We start from the raw sequence: 13,182 nt of genomic DNA, 5'->3' as shown, positions 1-13,182 counted from the left end.
TTCTCTTCTTGTCCAAACTATTTATTGTCCATGTTTCACTTCCATACATGGCCACACTCCATACAAATACTTTCAGAAACGACTTCCTGACACTTAAATCTATACTCGATGTTAACAACTTTCTCTTCTTCAGAAACGCTTTCTTTGCCATTGCCAGTCTATATTTTATATCCTCTCTAGTTCGACCATCATCAGTTATTTTGCTCCCCAAATAGCAAAACTCCTTTACTACTTTAAGTTTTCTCATTTCCTAATCTAGTTCCCTCAGCATCACCCGACTTAATTCGACTACATTCCATTATTCTCATTTTGCTTTTGTTGATGTTCATCTTATATCCTCCTTTCAAGACACTGTATGTGTAGTATGGAAAATACTAATTTTTGCGTACAATAAAAAGTTTGAAAACATTGTCCAAAGGGGAGATTTATGTAGAAACATTTGTCGAGTACTGTGTTCAAGTTGTACTTGAATACTGAATGTGTGAGAACCTGTTTATTACAGCTCAAAACTTAACCACTTTTCTTTTCCAGAAGCTGATAGTTCATTCTTTCTGGTAATTTTTTAAATGAAAATTCAGCTTTGTTAGTTGCCATGTCCATTTTCTACCTACAGCTTTTATTGCCTGCATGTGTAACTACCAAATCTGATGTCATTTGTAACACTGCTCTCTTACCCCATATAGGGGCAGCAAGGACTTGGTAGTTGGTTATGCAGCTTTTCTTACATTCATTGAGACAGTTTTATTTCTTAAGACAAGAGACTATTTTCTAATGTTCACTGGTATGGCTTGTAGCAGTGTTTATTTTGACTCAACATTTTTCTTCTGGGAATGTGATGAAGGAAATTGGTTATTCTATCCAGTTGCTAAGTGTGAGTCTCATTCCACATAAAGTATGATCAATGTACAAGTGCCAGAATTATTTTGCATATCATTAAAATACAATTTGTGTACTGTGGGATCTTATGGTTTGCAGATGTCCATAGGTGATTAGTCCCACTTGTGAAGTTGAATGCAGGATCTCTTATGTATACATACATATTCCAAAAAGAATGCAACCTCTCTCTTCTTTCAAAGGAGTTCCATGTAACTGTCACGTCCTATCTTCTTTTTGATGTATTCCAAATACTTCATTGTAGGCCACCCTCTTCCTTTAATTTGCAGCACTTTCCCTTCAAGAATATTAATGATGAAGGTGTGTCTGATGATGTGTACAATAAATTTTATTTTTGTCATTTCCAGTTTCTTAAATACTTCTTCTCTGTTGACTTCCCTTGAGGCTTCCAGGTTGGTTTTTCTTTCAGTCCAACTGGTCTGTCATTTTCCACCATATCCACATTTCAGCAGTTTCAAGTTGATTCTTTTCCACTTTACTCAGAGTCAATCTGTCATTTTCATATAGCAGTGTACTCCATACAAATGATTTTGTAAAGGATTTTCTGGCATCTATATTCATATCTGTGTTGTTTAAAATGTTTTTCTTATTCATAAATGCTGCTTTACCAATGCCATCCTTCTCTTCACTTCCATTAAGCATCTGTTGTCCTCTGAAATTATACTACTGAGATAATAAAATTGTTTAACTTGCTCATTAATACATCATCATTTTTGTATTGATTTTTACATCTTACATATTTTTTCATACTACCATTACTGTTGTTTTCCATTTGTTCACTGTAAATTTTGTTTGAGAGAGTCTGATAGGACTTGCAATACTGTATTCATTCTGAGCAAATTTTTGGGAGTTACACAAGTTTGGTGCAGACTAGTTACTCAGTTTAATAAATTTAACAGTGACACACTGGTGCCACTGTAAGCAATGACAGGAAAGGTAATTGTTACCCCCTGTCTAAAACTTGTCCAGCAAATGCATTTTCCTATAGAGTGTGAAAATGTATTTGTTTCATGCTGAGTGAATTGTATCTTCCTGTGAATGTATATGCAAAGTATGAGAATCCTTGCTGGCTGTATATTACATACTTAAAATACCTATTTTTCTGCAAGTAATGCTCATAACAAAAAAATCATAAGTAGTATTAGAACTTTGTTGAAGTATAAGTAGAGGGTTTAATGTACTGTATTGTATTTCCCACCCAGTGTAATGATGGTGCTAGTTAGCACAGCCTTATACCTGTTTTCATAGATATGTGTAGTATTGAAGGTGAAGATTTTTTTCACTCAGAATGTATTTGGAGACATTTAGGATTTAGGAGCTAGCTGTGGTTTTTCTTATATGGTAATCAATGTTTGCTATTGAGATGAGTGTAACTGTGCTTTTTGTCCCCACTATCACAGTTCAGTATTAATCTAATCTCTGTTCCTCGAGTCTAGGAATGAAATTGTCGAACAGTGTCGATTTGAGTCCACGGTACTAGGTTTGGGTGAAAGTCAACACTGATGTTGCACTTGACTAGAAATCAATAACTTATGTTTGAAGTCCAGCAAGACGTTGAGGGGATGGTTGAAGACGAGGTCTAGCAAGTCTTGAGCTTGTGGATGGCAGAAATGAGGCCCAGTGAGGAGTGAGCTCAGAGATGGCAGAGACAAGGTCCAGCGAGACTTAAGCTCAAGGACTGCTGAAATGAGGTCCAGCAAGGCTTGAGCTTAAGGAAAGCAGAGATAAGTTCCAGTGAAGTATGAGCTTGAGGGTGACAGAGAAGAGGTCCAGCGAAGCATGAGCTTGAGGGTGACAAAGATGAGGACCAGTGAAGCATGAGCTTGAGGGTTACAGAGACAAGGTCCAGCGAGGCATGAGCTTGAACATGGCAGAGATGTGGTCTAGTGTGGTGTGAGCTCAGTTGAAGCGAAGTCCAGTGAGGCAAGGGCTTGAGTGTGAACTCTGATTGATGGGCTGCTGAGCACAGCTGACACCCAGATTGTGCACTGGTTGAAAAGCAGCCAGGTGGCGTCACAAATACCCTTCCGGCACAAAGATATCGAGGCAGCATTTGGCGGACATGTGATTTTGTGGAAGATAGTGTTGCTCACAGTTGAAGCGCTACTTACTGCTGTTGGTGAGGCTGGCTACACATGGTATTATGGCAGCTTCTGGATGTTTGGTTGAGACAAATCAAACATCTTTGTGTAACTGACAGACTGTTTCTGTTGAACTGCAGAGTGCCACATAACTAGCAGACCTGAGCTGCAGCAGCCGACGGTACACACCTGTATGGTCAGTGACATGTCACACTCGACAGCCTGGGCATATAATATCCCTACCTGCATAAGGACGAGGTGGCAGAGCCATCTTGGAGATGAAGTGGCAGCCTAGCCAGAGGGAGGAGCCACCTTCAGGATTGGGGAAGTGATACCTGGTATGGTTGCTCATGACGGCAAAGGCTGGAACCTAGGGAATGATGGCTGAAGGTAGGTGGTGTGGAGGCAGCTGCAACAGTGGAGGCTTTGCCCGGATGAGAACTGGGAGGGTGAATACAAGAAAAAGGAGAAAGGTGGGTAGTGTCATCAGCTAGGAAAGGCGATCTGGCCGCTGAAGGCAGTTGCAGAAGTGAACCTGATGTGGTCAGGTTTTGTGCTGAAATCTGTAGGAGTGGATAGCCGAAGGCCTAAGAATGCTCAGCTGGTGGCCTGTGTGGGGCATCCTGAGGAGGTGAGGAATCCGCGACAGTCAACATGGCAGGGACACTGCAGTGTGTATTGTGATTTTGCCCTACTGGAAAGAGAGCAAGAGTATGAGATGCGTGGCCATTCTGGGAAGAGGGGCAGTGGGATAGGAGAAGAAGGATGTGAGAAATTGTAGGATGGTGCTTAAGAGACTGAATAAGGCCTTATTGTCAACAGACAGCGCCTGAGATGGAAAACTTGTGAAAGCTGGACCGAACACGTGGGTACCACAGCATGGAGTGGCAGGGGCAACTTTGGCAGGATGTCAGCAGTCAGAGGGATGCACGGGCTCAACCAGCAGTGGATGCCTGAGATGCTGGAGTGCTGATGAGCCAGTGAAGTGATGGTGGGGTTTTGAGGGCTGATGGGAGGAAGGACTAAACCAATGGCAGCTGCAAGGAATGTGAGTCAAATGCTGGGTGGAACCATGGAGCAGAAGAGCTGTCCGAAGTTTGCTGAGGATGCTGGAAAGCTGGCAAACACTGCCAAAAACTTGATGTCTGTACTATCAGGGTCATGAGGTCCCTGAAAGCACCTCATGGATGGAGGCCAGGAGCACCGAACATGTCACACTTGGACAGTGCAAAACTCTTAACCAGAAGGGAAGGGACCAGACGAGTGGCAGAGGTGTTGGAGATGTTGGCAGAGCCTTAGCAATGGATGAGAAAGGAGGTGCTAACAGCGGCAGCATGGCAGAAGGCGAAAATCCTTGGCTGACCTGCGTAAAGAGGTGTCAGAAGGGCATCGGTAGGTGATGGGAGCAAGGGGTTCGACCAGTGCCACTTGCCTGAGATGTTACGGTGCCGACAGTCTGGAGGCGAAGGTGATGGCTGCAGTGGGATAGGCGACAATGGGGCCAACTTCAGAAGCAGCAGTGGCCAGTTGTAGACTTGTTGAATCTCTCAAATGGCATTGGGGCAGCGGAGGAGAGGTGTATGGGCAGGCACCTGGCCCGACACCAAATTCTATTTGAGCATCTCCTGAATTAACTCTTTCTGCAAGTGTTGTTGCTTTTCCTGGAGCTGTAACTGCTCCCACCAGCATTGCAGAAATGTTGGGTCCATGGTGACAACAAAGTACTATGAAGAGTAAAGAGGAAACATCACACGCATTAGACCATCTGATGTTACCGCGTTTGTACTTCCCATTGAGGGGAGCAACACGCTACAATGGATGTATGCAGGTAACCAGGAAAAATGATATGTTTATTAAGTGTGATCAAACAAAATACAGCTGCACAGTTCCTTGGGATGTAAGTCCCCACTACTAGGTTAGGCTGAAAGTCAGCACAGTTGTTGCACTGGAATGTTCTGGACTGGAATTTGATCACTGATGGTAGAAGTCCAGTGAGACAATGAACTTGTGGATGATTGAATGCACTGGTTTTCGATATCCACTAAGAGAGGACCCACCAAGCGGCATTTCTGGTGATTGGAAAGCCTGGAGAATGCTTAACCGCATCAGAACTGGGGTGGCTCCTGTGAAATCTAATCTGATCAAATGGGGTTTGTTGGACGAAAATGACGACAAATGCGACTGCGGCACTCGACAGGACATGGAACATCTCCTACAATGCCCTGCCTGCCCCCACAGATGCACCCTTGACAATCTGTGGCTGGCTAAAGAAGAAACATTGGACATTGCCCAATACTGGGCAAACAAAATTGTAGTTTCCAGACACAAAAGTAAAGTAAAGTAAGTGTGGATGATTGGAGATGAGGTTCAGCCTGATGTGATATTAGGTGGTGGAGAGAAGGTCCAGCCCCTCAGGGATGGCAGAGAGAAGGTTCAGCAAGGTGTGAGCTCAAGGAAGGTTGAAGTGAAGTCCAGTGAGGCAAGGGCTTGAGTGTGAACTCCAATTAATGGGCTGCTAAGTGCAGCTGTCATTAGCCCAGAGTGTGCACTGGCTGTAGAGAGGCCTAAATATCCACCTGGCACAAGGATACTGGCTTGGCATTCAGCAGGCAAAGAGAAGTGGTGCCAGTGATTGCCCCTATATATACTGCTATGGGACATTCTGTCACCACACTGTACTGTGGTAGGTCCTGGAGGTTTGGTTGAAAACAACCAGGCATGTTTGTGTCGACCCCAGAGTCTTTCTCTTGTTCTCCAGAGGGATGCATAGCTAGCAGACCTGAGCTGCAGCAGTCCGTGGTACACACATATTTGGTTGATGGTGGCTCACAGGCAGCAGCATGGGTATACAATAATCTTATTATGAATGCCTGAGATTTAATTAGTGATCAGTTATATTTTTTTAAAGAAGAGTTCCTTTGTCATTATAGAAAGGAGCACCGAACATGTCACACTTGGACAGTGCGAAACCCTTAACCAGAAGGGAAGGGACCAGAAGAGTGGCAGAGACATTTCCAAATGGGATTATTTGGAAATATATAGTAAAGGTCAGATGGAATCCCTGCCAATATTTTCTTTCAAGAGTTACAGCTCCTACTACAGCTGATTCTTAACACACATAAGAAATAAAACTTCAAGCTTTAGAAGTAACAGATTTCTTTGTCAAGGTAAGAAAAAGGGAAAAATTTGGGGAAGGTTGGAGACAAAGACAAGGTGTCTCAAAACTTGGCTCCCTCTTAATACGGGCTCTGAGTTACATGCTTTCACATTCCAAGTTACCTTGACTATGTCCTCATTTCTCACCTCTAAGAAGGAAACTGGAGCTTCAGAAGCTACACATGTTCTTGTATCAGCTGTATTGGAAGTTGTTCCTCCTGAAGGTAGGTAGTTTGTGTCTCATATATCTCTTTGTCTTAAATGCAGTATCACAATTTTTACTACAGAATGAGTCAGAAAATTTTCCAGTGAACCTTCTGTGTTGCCACAAAAGTACTAAGTTCTTAAAATATGGGAGAATATCTAAGTCAAGCTGCCCAGATGATTAAATTATCTCCTTAAATTAGTGTTTGATCTTACAAAAGAATGTTCCTCTTAATATTTGATGAAAGAGTTCGACCAACTATGACTGAAATTAGATATGTAATGTCTGAAGAAGTTGTCATTTGATTGTGTAATTACACTTTCCCTTACACTTGCAGCTTACAGTGGAGGATGTTGTTTCTTGCAAAATATGGTTCATTGTAGCTTAAAATGCAAACATTTTGTATTACTGTTGAATATCAGTGTACTTATTCTGAAAATTAGTTGGCAAGTTGAGACTTTATGATAGTCATTGAGGCATACTTGGATTGTACAGTTGGCGCTGCAGTGCCACCATAAAGATTCAGCCTGTTATATATCCACAACAGCATAAGCATGTAGTAAGATTAATACATGTTCATTGTTTTTCATTACATTACACTGCCTTTTTCAGTAGCATTTGTTATATATATTTCAAAAGTAGTATTGTTTTATGCATGAAATGATGTCTGTGATGAAAAATTTTCTCTTCATAGTATGCGTGTCAATATTAGAAAATGCAAACATGTAATTTTTAGTATGAAGCCAACTGTTCATAATGTCACAGCTATGCTAAGTAAGACTTCACTTAAAACTGCTTAATGTTGTTTGCAGTAAGGTGATTTTCCACTGATTACTCTGAAAAATAGACCATATATTCTAGTGTGAAATTTTCACTCTACAGTGGCGTGTGCACTGATATGAAACTTCCTGGCAGATTAAAACTGTGTGCCGGACCGAGACTCGAACTTGGGACCTATGCCTTTCGCAGGCAAGTGCTCTACCAAAGGTCCCGGGTTCGAGTCTCGGTCCGGCACACAGTTTTAATCTGCCGGGAAGTTTCGGACCATATATTGGTATCAAGGAGCTGGGCCTCAATTGTGACCATTACCCAGAAGGAGCAAAAATGAGGCAGAAACTTGCTATGGCTGCCAAAGGAAATAGTACCAGAGGAAAGAAATGGAACATAGAATGACAGAAAGATAGGGCAATTATTCAGGAGTACCAGAACAGATTGAGACAGGAGTTACAGACAAGAGATTGTGGAGACCATATAGAAAAAAGATTAAAACTTTTTAATATTTTGACAACAACACATGAAATACTAAGGGGAAAAAGGAAACTCAGAAATGAAAAGTAGTATGATTATGAATGTAGATAGGTAGTTGAATAGAAAAAAGTAAGGAAGACTGAAATGCTTACAACAAAAAACAAGATCAAATCTGGCGTTATTTAATGAAGAAAGAATAGAGGCATCAAGAGTATGAAGGAGGGGAGAAAAAGAGAAATCATTAAGAGAAATATAGAGGAGATTGAAGAGCACTACCAAAGGAATGAAAGCATTAATGCATTCTGACACAGGAATGAAAGCAGAAATTGTCAAAGAATATTAAAGAACGAACTCAAGAATACAGACTGAAAATAACAGCATGCAAGGGCAATGTGGGAAATCTGCTGACAAATAAACAAGATGTTGTGGATAAATGGAGATTCAAGGGAATTTTGGAGGACACTTCTAATAGGACAGTTGACATTAGAGGATGTATGGAAGGCATTGCACTGTCCCAAAAAATACGAACCACCAGGAACTATTGAAATAGCTGCAAAACTGTTAAAAAAAAAGATCCACAGATTTATTAAGTTGATATGGAATCATGAAAGAATTCCAGAAGAGTGGACCTTAGATGTAATGCAGCCAATACATAAAAAAGAGACAAGAATTGTTTGAATTACTGAAGAATTATTCTGCTGAATGTAATCTATAGAATTCACTCTAGTGTTACTTACAGCAGGCTAGCTCTATATGCAGAAGAGATTCCAGGAGGATATCAGTGTGGATTTTGGCATAACAGGTTAACAGCAGATCAAATGTTTGTGCTGTGGCAAATATAGGAAAAGACAGATGAGTATAATAATGAGCTTCATAACCTCTATGTAGATTTCAAGCAGGCTTTTGATAGTCTTGAGAGGGCAGAAATGATGAATGAATTGTAACTGCTTGGTATACCATCTAGGTATATTTCTGTGAATTTTATCCATAATGGAGGCAATTGAACTCTGTGACTGTTCCTTTATAGGTTGTATAATAATAAACACTACCAGTCACAATGGAAGGTGATTTTACTTAACACATAACTGGTTTTGGTTTTGAGCCCGTCTTCAGTTCATTTACATGTTTCCACATTCAGCGTTGGAGCTGAGTATAGCTGGAGTATCCATATCATTTCCACATTACATTCATCACATTTTTTACAAACATACTTTGATTTTTGACACGTTAACTGTATATTAATCACCATAGCAATTATTATAACCTATATATTATGTCTTTGATACAATATTGACACTTAAGATGTTAGTAACTTCAGAAGCACATACCAACTGGAAGAAAACAGAGAGGAAGGCCATGAAAGTGGTAGACAGATGATGTGGAATAAGATATAAAATCTCTCAAAGTCAGAGGATGGCAAAGAACTGCACTGAAGAGGGCGTAATGGAGGAAACTTATTGAAGAGATGAAGACCCATACATGGTTGTATGCTATGAGAAGAAGAAGAAGACTTTGAAAAATTAACCAATCTACTCATCATGAAGTCTAGTGGGCATCATGGATTGCAGCATGAGCATTCAGTTTTCCAGAGTCTTTGAAAGCATGAACTTGTGGTAATGTTTTTGAATTAAAAGAAGGTCTGTCCTTTAATATGCCACATATAGTGACTTGTAGGTTTTGAAGACCTTCAGAAAATGCCATTAATGCAGAAAAATCTAGAGCATGACAAACCCATGACTACGTAATAACACTAGTGAAATCATTCTTTTAGGGATGGAATTACTTTTTCTGGAAAACAGCAAGACTCAGTAGAGATACAAATCCTGCACTGATCGACTTGCTTATTATGCTAACGCTGTGTAATATTGATACATCTACTTTCATAGGCTGAAAATAAAAATGCACTACATTGTTTTAAATACACTCCTGGAAATGGAAAAAAGAACACATTGACACCGGTGTGTCAGACCCACCATACTTGCTCCGGACACTGCGAGAGGGCTGTACAAGCAATGATCACACGCACGGCACAGCGGACACACCAGGAACCGCGGTGTTGGCTGTCGAATGGCGCTAGCTGTGCAGCATTTGTGCACCGCCGCCATCAGTGTCAGCCAGTTTGCCGTGGCATACGGAGCTCCATCGCAGTCTTTAACACTGGTAGCATGCCGCGACAGTGTGGACGTGAACCGTATGTGCAGTTGACGGACTTTGAGCGAGGGCGTATAGTGGGCACGCGGGAGGCCGGGTGGACGTGCCGCCGAATTGCTCAACACGTGGGGCGTGAGGTCTCCACAGTACATCGATGTTGTCGCCAGTGGTCGGCGGAAGGTGCACGTGCCCGTCGACCTGGGACCGGACCGCAGCGACGCACGGATGCACGCCAAGACCGTAGGATCCTACGCAGTGCCGTAGGGGACCGCACCGCCACTTCCCAGCAAATTAGGGACACTGTTGCTCCTGGGGTATCGGCAAGGACCATTCGAAACCGTCTCCAGTGGTGTCGCGACAGGTGTGAATGGAGGGACGAATGGAGACGTGTCGTCTTCAGCGATGAGAGTCGCTTCTGCCTTGGTGCCAATGATGGTCGTATGCGTGTTTGGCGCCGTGCAGGTGAGCGCCACAATCAGGACTGCATACGACCGAGGCACACAGGGCCAACACCCGGCATCATGGTGTGGGGAGCGATCTCCTACACTGGCCGTACACCACTGGTGATCGTCGAGGGGACACTGAATAGTGCACAGTACATCCAAACCGTCATCGAACCCATTGTTCTACCATTCCTAGACCGGCAAGGGAACTTGCTGTTCCAACAGGCCAATGCACGTCCGCATGTATCCCGTGCCACCCAACGTGCTCTAGAAGGTGTAAGTCAACTACCCTGGCCAGCAAGATCTCCGGATCTGTCCCCCATTGAGCATGTTTGGGACTGGATGAAGCGTCGTCTTACGCGGTCTGCACGTCCAGCACGAACGCTGCTCCAACTGAGGCGTCAGGTGGAAATGGCATGGCAAGCCGTTCCACAGGACTACATCCAGCATCTCTACGATCGTCTCCATGGGAGAATAGCAGCCTGCATTGCTGCGAAAGGTGGATATACACTGTACTAGTGCCGACATTGTGCATGCTCTGTTGCCTGTGTCTATGTGCCTGTGGTTCTGTCAGTGTGATCATGTGATGTATCTGACCCCAGGAATGTGTCAATAAAGTTTCCCCTTCCTGGGACAATGAATTCACGGTGTTCTTATTTCAATTTCCAGGAGTGTATATGATGGATATTGTATTCAGCAGTACAGTCATACCTAAATCAAAAGCATGTTTATTGATCTTGTTTTTACTTTTAATTTCCTTTCATATGAACAAAAAAGAAGTGTTTTCAGCTGTAGATTATAATGTAGGAACTTCTGGCTTGGAAAAAAGCATTTGTTGTTCAAGTAATAGTTTAAAAAAAATACTTTACAGTTGCATTTTGATTGTGGTAATACGAAAAAGTTTGCATCATTTTATATGAGCATGAATAGGAGAAATCTGTTTCTGTGCCATAAAATGTTACCAAATAAAACAGTTATGAATATTTGTTCCATATTGAATGGGAAATTTTTTGTTCCAAAATTTAGTCTTACAAGCTACACCTTAGTTGTGAATAAAACAGTGATCTGGAAAGTGTAGAATGAATTTCTTTTGTTTCCATCTATGATCAACAAAACTTTTGGTCCTTTCACAAACGGTTTCAGTCAACAGTGATGATCTTCAAATCTGCAGCAAAAGCATGGGAAAAACAATTAGTGGAAAGTCTACATCTTAAAATAATAAATTATGCCATAATGAAAAGCAGTACTTTTATGCACATGGAAAATATGAACATTAAAATATGACAAGACATACATATTTTAAAAGTACTATTGTGACATTTCTGGTTTTGGAGCCATAAGATTCCATCCCAAGATTCACTTCATAGTTTGGCTGAGACTGCATTAACTGAGGCATGGTGTAAGAAGTGGGTAGAGAGGCAGACAACAGATGCTACAGAAATGAGAAATTAACCAGGTATTAGTAGGAGGATAATCTGATTGATTACCACCACAGGAGCCAGTGCATCAAACTACTAAGATTCATTTATTAATATTTGATAAAGTATAATTCAGATTTAGTTGTCTGTCAGGCTAAACACACTCTCAATAGCAAGGTTTAATCCACTTTTTTCATATCTAATTTTATGAAAATTTTTATCAACATTAAAATTATGATTTTCAGATGAAGCATTATGTGCCTGTTTGGCTCTGCCAAAAGTGCACTATGAAGCAAAGTGATTCGGATTGTTCAGTCAGTTGGGAACAAAGAGTTGAATGGTATGGTTCGCATTACTGGCTGCTCATTTAAGAACTTGAATGTGTGCCGAATAACATTGTATTCAAATAGCGTGATTCTTCATGCAAAGCAGAGAATTAAGAGTAACAGCGTGTCATTTTTGTGAAGATGTTTTCTGCAAGACGTAATGTAATAGGGTCGTAATTGATTCCAATGTAACATGTGAAATGTGAGGGTTTGTAAGCCCATCTAGGCATAATGTCTTATTATCAGTTTGTATCTTTGTCTGCTTTGTGTGTTGTGAATAAAAAGAAAAGCTATTGACATCCCATAATTGGAACTTATCAATTGCTTAGTAGAACTGAGAGCCTCGGCCATCTCGCCAGTTATTTTACAGCCTCACTTCAAGAACAACGAACTCGTATCCTGAACACACATCTGTGCTGGGTCAAGGGCATCTACAGAAGGTTAGTGGAGTATTACAGAATCTCAGTGGTCAACCTTGAAGCAACAGAACCCAACTAGTTCCCTCACACGTCCTGCAGTTCCAGTACAAATGGAAGCAGTTACATGTCATTCATGATAACCCAGAGGAGGGAAAGCTAAGGAAAAATTAGTGTGGAGAATGAGTGTTGATTTGGAAACAGACTAGTATCATCACATTCAATAGTTAGCTAGGTTAACGCTTGACTTGACGGGAAATCCATACTACCCATCATTTTGATCTTAATTGATTATCATTTAGTATCTCTTCTCCACAAGCCACAGCTCTTTTTCTTCATTGTACCACTGTACTATGTAAGAAAGTACTACTTCCACTATGGCATATTTTGTTGTTTAAAGATGTAGACTATTCACTAATTTTATTTGGTTTTCCCACCTTTTTGCTGACAATCTGAAGACGATTATCACTGACTGAAACCAGTAGTCTAAGGACCAAAAGTTTTGTGATCATAAACAGAAATAAAGGAAATTTAGTCTATAAAATTTAGTGCTTTGATGATTTTTTCAGTACTGTCCCTGTTCAAAGTGACAGCCCGTAATGTTTATAGATGTGTCTTCTTGTACATCAACAACTTATTTATAAAAGGATGTGGAGTAAAATAGAAATCTGTTCTGAAGGAAAGACATCTATGCTGAACTGGAATGTATTTTCAGTTTTTATGATTTTCGGCTGTTGTTTCATTGTAAGTGTTAGTAACAATTTCATATCCCTTGCAGGTGGTGCATCGCCAGCTGCTATGCTACCACCTTTGTTTTCATTTTTTTTTATCTTTAAAAAGAAGC

General features: G+C 41.2%; 1 protein-coding gene across 15 annotated transcripts in view; it reads left to right on the top strand.

Moving 5' to 3' along the window:
• Positions 1-13,182, top strand: part of LOC126184838 (battenin) — a 236,288-nt gene that overhangs the window by 135,220 nt on the left and 87,886 nt on the right. The gene's annotated exons all lie outside the window — the stretch shown is intronic.

The sequence above is a fragment of the Schistocerca cancellata genome, chromosome 4 (assembly GCF_023864275.1).
Source record: "Schistocerca cancellata isolate TAMUIC-IGC-003103 chromosome 4, iqSchCanc2.1, whole genome shotgun sequence".
Lineage (NCBI taxonomy): Eukaryota > Metazoa > Arthropoda > Insecta > Orthoptera > Acrididae > Schistocerca > Schistocerca cancellata.
The sequence above is the reverse complement of the archived record's forward strand: the minus strand, read 5'-3'. Positions and strand labels throughout refer to the sequence as shown.